The sequence below is a fragment of the Labeo rohita genome, unplaced genomic scaffold (assembly GCF_022985175.1).
Source record: "Labeo rohita strain BAU-BD-2019 unplaced genomic scaffold, IGBB_LRoh.1.0 scaffold_478, whole genome shotgun sequence".
Lineage (NCBI taxonomy): Eukaryota > Metazoa > Chordata > Actinopteri > Cypriniformes > Cyprinidae > Labeo > Labeo rohita.
The window spans coordinates 7,184-19,604 of record NW_026129398.1 but is presented as its reverse complement, the minus strand read 5'-3'; the positions used below and the strand labels follow the sequence as shown (position 1 = coordinate 19,604).

Genomic DNA, 12,421 nt, shown 5'->3' with positions numbered 1-12,421 from the left:
CTTCAAAAACTGTATAAATCCAAACATTTTGTGAAAAAAAAAAAAAAAAAAACATTATTGGATGGGGAACAAATAAAACTGTAGCACTAAATCTGGTAAAATGTTACACATTGCTATTTGCATTATAGTTATAAAATGCATCTATATATTTCTACACTTTTTTTAATAAGGCATCAACATATGATAGATAAAACAAACAGTGCAGCACAAATTGTTTACAGTATTTGCACCTGGTGTGTAAAATGATGTGCTTGAAGAAGCAACAGTAACAGCAACAGCACAGCACACAACACTTTGCATTAAAAAGTTCAAATCACAAAGGGAAGAGATAGTGATGTGTGGTGTATTATATCTGTGCAATGGTTTATTGAGGCTTTTCTTTAAACACTTTTCAATTTCAGTTAATGTGTGTGTTAAAAACAATTTATAGTCTTTGCTACGCCATGTTTTGTTCTGACAGACACAAAAAAACAACAACAAAACAAAACAAAAAAACTGCAAGATAAATACACATTATAGACATTTATCTACAAATCAAGTATAATAATGTGAACACTGAATGATCTTGGAGAAAGTTTTACTGAGCTGACTGCTGTAAATGAACATGATCAGAGTCTATATTTATTATAGCAAAGGACGTCCAGCATGTGTGGGTCACCGAGGGTGAGACATCACAGTGTATATAGTGTTCTTCTAGTCACAAGCTAATGTAGTCGTGACTGACATTTACATACATTGTGTACTTAGTTATACATGAAGCAAGGTCGTTGGATCACGAATCAGGAAATTACTCCCTTTCCTTGTCTGATCTTGTCTAGGGCTAACTGAGATCATCAGCTCATTAGTTCAGTTCATGGATCTCTCTTTTGGCGGGGATAATGAGCTGATGATCTCAATCAGGTGTGTTAAATAAATGAGACATGCAAAAATGTGCAGAGCAGGAAAGTGAGAACCACTGGTCTAGGGTATGAGAAGTGCACATCTGACGGCCTTCTCCACTTCTCCTTTCTCTCTGCTCTTACTCTTTCGCTCTGACTGATGGGTGCACCTAGTTCTCTTACAGACTTATTCTTCTCAGATTTATATGATTTATGATTTATGGTTTATAGATTTATAGATTAAACATAGAAGTTAGACTAACTTACTTTGATTTAGACTGACTGAGAATTTCTGAAAACGTATAAATAAATTTGTAACTTCTCCGACCCACCCCAACTGACGTGGATTAGATTTTGCATCACTGACAGACGCAGCAGAGAAAAGTGTTTACATGAACTTTATTGTAAGGACTTAAATATTCATCTGTACCTCACATTAAGCTATCGAATACCTTCAGAAGACTTGGAATATTGAGCACAAACATTGTGCCTTTAGTGCTTGTATGTCTTTTGTGTGGGTTAACAGTAACACAGAACAGTAACACAATATCAGATTTAGATCAACCCTGTCTGAGCAATATACCTGCAAGAAATAGTAGTATCAGAACTGATACCCGATACGAGTCCCTAATTTAAAGCTTGATGAAAAAAAGCTCTTCATTATTCTAAATGACAAGATCTAGTAATTGCAAAACTTTTCTTTGAACATTTGAATACACAAATTAATAGATACATATTTGAAAACAAAGTCTAATAGTCACAGTTATTTGAAAGAAACTAGAGTGACACTCAGTCCTAAAGCAAACTCAGGAGAACAGAAACGTCCCACAGAACAGAAGAGCAAAACCTCACTAGATCATGATTTTCAGTTTACAAATACAGAGTGTGCAGTTAAAAGCCTCAAGATCTTTCAGAAGGAGTGAGAGAAAACTGGCTTGTGAAACTGAATGTTTTTGATCATCTGGATTTTGGTCATCGTTCACTCAACAGCTCATTCATAAATTGGTCCAGCTGGGGCTCAACACCTGCGGAGTCTCCAGGACCAGCAGACTGAAGGACAAATTCATCCATCAGGAAACTACCTCTTCTGACAGTTTAAATAAAGACTGCTCTCTGAGCTCTTTGTCAGCTTTAAACAGACTGATAAACTCTTTTCATCCATCACTACACTCATTATATCTGCACTGTTTATTTAAACAGACTGATGGTTTGCACTTCATCTGCCTTTTGTGCCATGTGCTGTGCGCTCCTTTCATCTTTTTTTTTTGCATGTCCTAATTTGTATAGTTGTATTTGTATTTTATATTATATTGAATCTGTATTTATTTGTATTTTTATATTTTACTGTTAGTGTTTAGTGTTATCTGTATGCACTAAGGGTCTAAAAGTAATGCAGTTTCAATTTTCTGTATCTATGTGCTGTACATGTGGCAGAATTGACAATAAAGCAGACTTTGGCTTTGATCATCAGTACAACAAAACCTGCAGCATCTGATCATTATGATGCAACAAATTTTCCAGATCATTGTATTATGTACATCATTTATTTATTTTACATAATTTAATCAAGTCTCACCTCAGTGTCTTGAGTTGACAGTTTGGATCCTGTAGTAAATCACTGAGCTCCTTCACTCCTGATTGTCCAGGATCATTTCCTGTGAGATCCAGCTCTATCAGGTGTGAAGGGTTTGATCTCAGAGCTGAAGCCAGAGCTTTATAACCTTCTTCAGTGATACTGCAGTCTGAAAGCCTAGAACCAGAATAACAAATGACAGAGTGGAAAAGTCTCAAAGACGCTTCAAGAGAACCTTGATGTTTTTAGACATAATTGCTTACTTTTATTAGGTTGTGGATTTGGATATATATTCAGACATTCTCAAATACTACCTTTTGTCAAGTTTTAAATATTTTTCTAGTGATCCTGAAAACATTGATTAGCTTGTTCAAGTGTGTTTTACTAGTGTTAGAACTAAACTCTGCATGACAGCAGCTCTCTAGGACTATATATATTTTTATATTATACTCTAATTTCTATATATGTATATATATATATATATATATATTTTTTTTTTTTTTTTTTTTTTTTGACAACCACACAGCCTTTCAAATCATGCCCTCTTTTTGTGTGTGTGTGTTTACATAAAAGTCAACAAGTTTTGTACCATTCAAAAGAAGCTAGAATCTGAGGACTGAGGATTTCTCACTCAGTAGAACTGCACTGGCCCCCTCTCTAATCAGCTAATATTTTTATCTAGAGCGCTAAATTGATGAAAAAAAAAACAATGCAGTAAATAAGAAGTGTAGTGTTCCTTCTTTCAGTTCACATCATTCAAGCTTGTTTCAGTTGATTCTCAGCTGGTCCACGTCTACCTATAGGAATACGACGCCTAGCACTACTCCCTTTTATAAAGTCCAATCAGTATTATTCAGCAGTTTATCACTTTGTTCAGGGGCTAACTACCCTCCTCCATCCCCAGCTCCTCCTTTCATCCGCAGTCAGGACTTGACCTTCTGATATTCCATGTAGAGTCAGATTTTATTCTGAATTATGCTGTTACATTAAATTGTCATTAAAAATATTAATGATATCTGCTACATTTATGCTGGTTCTGTTGTGTTTACCATAAGGCAGTGGTTTTCAACCTGTGGGCCGCAACAGTATTGCAGGGGGGCCACCAGATACAATTAATAGAAATTATAATATTGTTAATATATGTAAAAATGTCTAGTCATAATTAAATATCACAATTTGATATATAATTAAAAGGGAAATAAATACAAACCTGTTAATATGCGTTCATTATTTAAGCACACTGATTGGTTTAATAGCAACCCACCAATTTAACCAACATATTTTTGCTGCATACATGCTACAACAGATTTAAACATGGATAAATGGTTGTCAACGGGATCACTGGAAAGGACAAATACAGACATTTCTTCATCTGCAAGTAAGCCTGACACTGAAAAGACTCAAAATAAACCTAAACAAAGAAAAAAAAAAGAAAAAGAAAAGAAAATATAGTAGTGACTATATAGTTCACATATGTGGGAGCGGAGAAAAAGCAGCTACCGCTCTGTGTTGGATGCTCAGAAGTCTTGTTAAATGAAACTTTGAAACTAAAAAAAAAAAAAAAAAAAAAAAAAAAAAAAATACAACAGCACTGGGAGACACCAACATTACTTGCCCATGAGAGCTGGACTGAACTGATGATGACATCACTGTTTACTCCACAGCCACTTTCTAAATCAATTAAACTCACTCTTAAATTGATGGACTTTAAATATTTACTGAACCAAACTGAATCAAAATTTGAACTGATTTTAACTGAATAATGACTATTACTATTGTCTTTACAGCTGCTTTACAGAAGAATTGAATTCTATTTGTATCACTGAGTCACTATTTTCTTGTTTTGACCTGTAAAGCTGCTTTGAAACTGGCCTAATAGTTAGGGAGTCGGGCTTGTAACCTAAAGGTTGTGGGTTCGAGTCCCAGGTCTGGCAGGGATTGAAGGTGGAGGGAGTGAATAACCCGCGCTCTCTCTATCCTCAATACCACGACTGAGGTGAGTCCCCAGGCACCGCAGCAATAGCAATATGTCTGCCCACTGCGCTGGGTGTGTGTTCATGGTGTGTGTGCGCGTGTTTGTTCACTTCTCACTACTGTGTGTGTGCACTTGGATGGGTTAAATGCAGAGCACAAATTCCGAGTATGGGTCACCATACTTGGCCACACGTCATGTCCTTTCCTTTCCTGTATTGTATAAAGACCTGTATAATTAAACGTGTCTTAACTTTACTAGTTAACTTTTTTCTGTTCATCATGAGAGAGCATTTTCATTATGCATGTTGTTTGTTTGTTTTAGAAGATACTTATTTTAAGCAAAATATAAAAAATTTCCAGACTTTAAGAGGAAAACCCTGAACTCCCATACTTTATCCCATATTTTATTAGCAATGCAAAAATGTAAAAATAATAATAGCCTGAAAACATCTTAGCTTAGCTTTTGATATCCAATTATACATACAAACAGATATGCATCATCATAGATACAAATGAACCATCAAACATATGTTAAGTTATCCCTACCTTGAACATAACCAAATAAATCCTGTAAACGGTATAGCACAATGTGTCGGCTTAGGAGAGTGTCAGTGACAGACCAAATCAGAAAAAGAACACTACTACAGCCTTAAATATAAAAGTATCTTGATGCACAACATACAGTTGTATGTTCATTATCTAAGTCTGGTTTTTACCTTATGATTTTGTTGAGCTCAATTGTTGTCTATTGTCACACAACTTACCTCAGTATCTCCAAATGACACTTCATATTTTCCAGTCCAGTGCAGAGCAGCTTCACTCCTGAATCCTGTAGATTATTATTGCTCATGTTCAACTCTTTTAGACTGGTATCTGATCCAAGAACTGTAGCCAGAGCTAAACAGCTTTTGTCTGTTAAGCCACAATCATTTAGCCTACCGAGGAAATAAGATTACAGAATAATTCAATTGAATACATTTGCTAAATACAAATAATAAATATATTAGTTAATCTATAGCTTTAATGTCAATTAATTATACCTTTGTGTATAAGTGCTAGTTCCATGGTTTCAAGGAAAAGTACTGCTGAGTGAACTTTGATTAAACACCTTAACCACTGTGATCATGTGCTCAACATTGGCTACAATGCATAATGATGTAAAAACATGTTGCAAAAACACAATGCAGCTGCCTATCAGCGAGTACCACATTGACCCAGTATTTGGTACTACTGCACTCTAAAAAGTGCTGGGTTATTTCTGTAAACACATTGCTGGGTTAATTGTGCTGGGTCAAAATTCTGGGTTGTTTGAGGTACTGTAAACACACAGTTGGGTTGATCATGCTGGGTCAAATGGACTTTCACCACTGAACACGCGGGTTGGGTTATTTTAACCCAACCGGTTTGTTTATTTTTCCACTTCTTAGAACTTTGTGGATTCTTCACTCGTCTCCTCATCAGGCGGTCATGCAATTCGCAGCAAGCAGGATTATACGGTAAGTTAATATGATTATGTGATTATTTACCTTTATTTTTTAACAAGTTGTGGTTTAAAGCACAGTGATTTCACTGTTTAATGCATTTGATATGTCGCTGTGCGGGGTTAGCATTTTATTCTGTGAATGATTAACGAACGTTAAGTAGCAGCCTATAGTGAGGTACTTTTTTGCCTCAACAATCGCTTTATCGTTAAATAAAAGTGTGTGTGCACGTGCAAAGTTTTATTCATATACAGCACACGTCCCTTTTTAGCGGTTCATGAAAACAGGCATAGGTTACAAATACGGGTTAAGTTCAGTTACTGTCTGCATACTGTATGGCTTTGTAATGTTTTGTCAGAATTATGTCATTTCGTACTAAAATTGATCTTTTAAGGGCATATTTTGTATATTATATTTTGTATATTATATTGATGGACATAAGTCTTCATGTGTGATTTTTTATTTTTTTTTTTTAAGGCCAACAGTTTTTTCTGGCCACTTGTAACATGTTTTAAATTGTCATATGTATTGTCTGGTGGACACTTTGTTTGGCTTAGTTTTAATAGCACAGTGTTTGGAATGATTCTCATGTGGTAATCATTAATTTTTGAGTGTCCTGCTGCTGCAATGTTAACAAAGAATCGGAATCTACAGTGCCTAGTTTACACAGTTTTGTGTTTTAAAGTAACTGATCTACTAAAATTGTTGTTTTATGTGTCTGTAATGGTTGGATAAAATGTTTGACAGCTGCACCCATTTGAAAATTGTTTTAAAAAGAAATAAAACTCATCAGGACATAATAAAAAAAGAATTTTTTTTTTGTGTTTTTCTAACTGTATTACAGAAAAGCAACAATAATTTACATTCTTCTGTGATCATTTATTATTATTGGTAGATATAAAGGTAGCAAGGCAATAAGACAACAAATAACCCAATGATTAGGTTATGTTTAACCCAGCAACACAGTTAACCTGACCCACTGGTTGGATCAAATAAACAACCCAGCATCCTGGGTTAAATGGTTAAACCCAGCACTTGGGTCAAAACAACTCAACGCGTGTCCTGTCCCATAGTTACCCAGCGGCTGGGTTAAGGTTGGGTTATTTTTTAACCCAGCACTTTTTAGAGTGTGGTATTGCAGAAAGGCTGGAATTATACATTAAAATACACTAAAATCACAATCACTAGTTAGCTGATTATCTGTTGATATTTACTGCAAACATTTAAGTGGACATTTGATGGACTAACCATCATCATTCAAAATACTTTTCTCATATGTCAGACCTCAGCATCCCTAAACAAAGCACTTCTGCTACTAACATTAATTGTTTCAAGGAAAACAAAATGCTTCATTCTCAGCTAAAGAAAAAGCAAGACTTTTTTTAACACAATTTTCCAGAACAACAAGATTTTCCTTTATATTTTTTTTTCTCATTTCTCACGCATTTTCCAGGACTAAAAAAAAAAAAATCAGTGATTTTTCAGGTTTTCCAGGATGCATGGGAACCCTAGATAAATGTATTTTTCAGATGAAAGCAAAAAATGATCAACTTACAGAGCTCTTTTGGAGGTTTTGATGACTGCCAATAATCTAATGAGACACTCGTCTGATTTCTTGAATTTCTGAAGCTCAAACTCCTCCAGCTCCTCCTCTGATGTCAACAACACAAAGGCCAAAGCAGACCACTGGGCAGGTGAAAGATCAGCAGATGAGAGACTTCCTTTGCTAAGGTGGGTCTGAATGTCTTTTACCAGAGTTTGGTCGTTCAGTTCATTCAGACAGTAGAACAGATTGATGGATCTCTCTGGAGACAGATTAGCTTCAAATTTCTGCTTGATGTACTGAACTATTTCCTTTTTGCTCTGGTCATTTCCATCCTTCCTGTGTCAACAGACCTGTAAGAGTCGCTGATTGGACTGGAGTGACAAACCAAGGAGGAATCGAAGAAAAAGATCCAGGTGTCCATTATCACTCTCTAGTGCCTTGTCCACTGCAGTCTTGAGCAAATCAATCATGGTTTCACTTTTGTTTTCCTGTTCTATAGAGTCTTGATCAAACACATATTTCTTGTTGATGTCTAGAAACAGATGTGCATAAAGGGCTGCAATAAACTCTTGAATGCTCAAGTGAACAAAGCAGTACATGGTACCAAGAACAATCCCTGTTTCCTCCTTAAAGATCTGGGTACACATGCCTGAATACACTGATGCCTTATAGACATCAATACCACAATCTTTCAGATCTGTGTCATAGAAGATCACATTGTTTCTTTCCAGCTGATGAAATGCCAGTTTCCCCAGTGAAAGGATGGCATCTTTATCCCAGGAAACATCTGGTGTATATTCTCCATCATACTTTCGTCTGCTCTGCAGGATCTGAAATCTGAGAAAGTGTGTGTACATTTGTGTCAGAGTCTTAGGAGTGTCTTCAGTATTTGATTCCTGCAGTGTTTTGGAGGCGTCATCAGCCTTATTGTTTTTCACATCATTATTTTTTTTCTCCTCCAAAATGTTCTGGAGAACAGTGGCTGAAATCCAGCAGAAGACTGGGATGTGGCACATGATAAAAAGACTCTTTGATTGTTTAACATGATCAATGATTTCTTTGGCCAGATTCTCATCCGTGATTCTTTTTCTGAAGTACTCCTCCTTTTGTGCATCATTGAATCCTCGTATCTCTGTCAGCCGGTCGATACAGTCAGGAGGAATCTTACTGGCAGCTGCTGGTCTGGTGGTGATCCAGATGAGAGCAGAAGGAAGCAGATTTCCCTTGATGAGGTTTGTTAGGAGAACATCCAGAGAGGCTGGTGATGAAACATCAGACCACACGTCATTACCATCAAAGTTTAGAGGAAGACGAAATTCATCCAAACCATCAAGAATGAACAGGACTTTTTGGTTCCTTCTTGTAAGGTTCAGTCCTTTTGTCTCTGGGAAAAATTGAGTTATAAGGTCCATCAAACTTAGTTTTTCTTTCTCCTTTAAGTTCATCTCTCTGAATGGAAGAGGAAATATGAAGCTGATATCTTGATTTTCTTTTCCTTCAGCCCAATCCAGAACAAACTTCTGTACAGAGACTGATTTTCCGATGCCAGCAACTCCTTTTGTCAGTACAGTTCTGATCTGCTTGTCTTGTTCAGGTGCTTCAAACAAATTTTTGCATTCAACCTGTATTTCTTGTGATTCATGACGCCTGGAAGCAACTTCAATCTGTCTTACCTCATGTTCAGTATTGACCTGTTCACTACAACCCTGAGTGATATAGAGATCTGTGTAGATGTTATTCAGAAGTGTAGAGTCACCTTGCTTTGCAATTCCTTCAAACACACATTGATACTTTTCCTTTAAGCTACATTTTAGCTGATGAATGAAGAACAGCTCATCTAAACACAGGGACAAAAAAGAAACATTTTTTTTTTTTTAGCATTTTAGTTTTACTATTTTCTCCATTACATTTATAAATGACAATGTGACAGATGATCACGAGTCTCTTACCTTCTAAAGTATCAGCAGCTTCATCTTGCTTCATCTCTCTCAGGAAGTAGAGTGTGAGATCAAGAGCTGCTTCTTTGATACTGCATCTGTTCTCATTAAAATCCTTCACAAAGTATTGTAAGTCTTCTTCTTGTAATATTTTCTTAAACTTTTCCAACTCATTCTTCAGAAATGTGATAATTTTGCTTTCAAGATCCTAAAATAAATGAAAAATACATTTTCTGTGTTTCTAAAAGTAAACATAAATGATCAAGATAAAACAGAAATCAAATTTCTACTGAAGATTCTTGCAAGTGTTGTTCAGTAAACTATTTGTTTGTTATAAATGTTAAACATTATTGAAATTAAGTATTGTGTTTTCCTACCTGGAAGATCCACAGGAGATTGTCTTTGAAATTCTTGTGTTTCCTGTGAGTCTGGACGTCTGAATCTAATGTCTCATATTGAACCCTATTAGTGAATAAAATGAAGTACTGCATTTTTAGGGAAACTATTAGAGAAATAATTAGAGATAATTATTTAACAAAGACAGAGAGCAATAGCTGTTTAAGTTCACACTGTTAAAGTATAGGATCTATTTAAGTATAAATTTAGGTAAATATTAGGTTTCATTTTCATCTTTGCTGTTGCTCTTAGCATCTTAATAAAAACACTGATAAATATTTAAACAATATAGATTCATGATAAATATTCAATGAAATATTTTCTCACAGTCCATGTACAACCAACAATGAGAAAAACATTAAATACCTTTTGGTAGATGATGCTTTTTTTTCATTTAAGTTTGGTGGCGCACCATCTTTTGACCAGTCACTCTTCACAGACACAGAGCTGGACACATGTGAGTCTGATCTTACACTAATGACACAAACAACAGAGAAACAAAAGAAACAATATTACACATTGTTCTTCAGTCTGATTTATAAAGTTTTAATGTTGTAAATGTAAATGTTCTATGCCAATAAATGTTTGGTTGCATGATCTACTCTTTTTTCAATTGTGAATTTATGCCTCGTAATGTCTGTCTGTATAATTGTATTATTGGAAAGAAGCTCCAGACAGCATTCATTAAAAGTCACCAAAGTTGTGTTCATCGATTTATTTATTTTTTATTCGGTAAACATCTATCAGAGAACCATAGTGATGAAAATAACTAACATAATGCTATAATGTCATACCTTTTGGTAGATGATGTTTTTTTCTCACTGAAGTTCGGTGGTTCATCTTTTGACCGGTCACTCTTCACAGACACAGAGCTGGACACATGTGAGTCTGATCTTACACTAATGACACAAAGAACAGAGAAAACTATAGGAGATACTTCAGTCTCATTTGAAGAGATTTTATGAGCCAAATGGGAGTTTGTTTAGTCCAGTTTAACACAAACTAATTCACTAACTCATCAGGCCTGCTATAAAGGAATCATCTAACAGTCAAGTGAAGCGCTGCTTTCTCATCCTGCACAATTTCTACTTCACTAAAAAACACAACTGACTCATACAACATCTATAGCAATGAATATAATGAACTGTGTACAGTGAACAAATCTGAGAAAGACATAAAAATCTTTTACATTTCCCTTTAAAAATATTCACAAATCTACCCTGTAAGAGTTTGATGTATTTTTTTTATTAATTTAAATTAAATGTATTTTGCCCATTATTTACATTTAATACACTAAACATGCAACCCCAAACATGTAATGCAATCAAATTTATATGATAAATTATGGATGATCTGTTGATGTCATTTCTACAGGTTCTGATATGTTAACAGTACAGATAATTCTAACAACATACAAACATTGTGTTTTTTTCTTTACACAAATGTGGCTGTTTGAAGACAGTATCTTGGAGAAACTAAATTTCATTCATGGCAATAGTGAGAAAAAGACTCCATTATTGATGGGGTTTTATTGTTCACAGAAAGTGTTTAAAATAATTCTCTGAAAACAGACTCAGTCTTACCTCTGTTTCTGTGAGAGACTCATCTCAGACGGAGAGTCCTTTCCTCGCTCCTCTGACATACTGCAGATAAACTGATCAACACTGAGATCTTTGTGTCTCTGAAGACGATCAGATGCTCATCATGACCTGAACATGACAATGTGTCTCTGAGATCAATATCATGATGGTTCAGAGGAATAAATGATGAAGAAAAATAACGAGTGCTGAATGTTTATCAAACATATATACATCATGTGAAAAAGTTCGGAACCCTATTGAATTTCATGGTTTTCTGCATCAGACATAATAAAAAATTATCTGGTCCTTGGCAGGTCTTAAAATTTGGAAAATAAATCCTCAGATAAACATCATCACATGACATATCACAGAGTGTCATTATTTATTTAGGAAAAATACAGCCAAGAAATGTCTGCCATAATATAAATCCATTAGGACACCCTATTTTTCAGTTTTTTTTGCCTGTAAATCCACTTTTTTTATATATAACACTGAAATTCATTTTCTGTGTGACTTTATCAGTCTATCATATATATCTGGAGGAATTTGGACCACTCTTCTTTTCAGCAGTTGCTCCAGTTTAATGAACTTTGACACCATTTGAGATAACAGCTCTCACCAAATGTCAGGATGAGCTCTAAATGGACTTGTTGTTGCAACACCTTGATTCTTTTAAATTCATCCATTCTGTTGTAGATTTGCTGGTGTGTTTGGGATCATTGTCCTGTTGCATGACCTAATTTTGGCCCAACATTAAATGTCGGACAAATGCCTTCGCATTTGATCTAGAATATTTGATATACAGAGGAGTTCATGGATAACTCAGTGATTGTGAGGTGCCCAGGTATTCTTATTTTAAACAAGCCCAAAATGATCAGCCCTCCTCCAGCATGCTTGTCTTTTGGTATGAGGTGTTTGTGATGATATATTTTAATTTACACCAAACTTGGTGCTGTGCTTTATGGCCAAACATCTCCATATCGGTCTATCTGTTTAAAGGACATTATTCTAGTTTAATTTTGTTTAGACCAAAACTGTGCTGCAATGTTTTTTTTT

At 35.3% G+C, this 12,421-nt stretch overlaps 1 pseudogene; it reads right to left on the bottom strand.

Moving 5' to 3' along the window:
* Positions 1-11,517, bottom strand: part of LOC127160861 (NACHT, LRR and PYD domains-containing protein 12-like) — a 50,614-nt pseudogene extending 39,097 nt beyond the window's left edge.
* Positions 11,518-12,421: the final 904 nt, after the last annotated feature.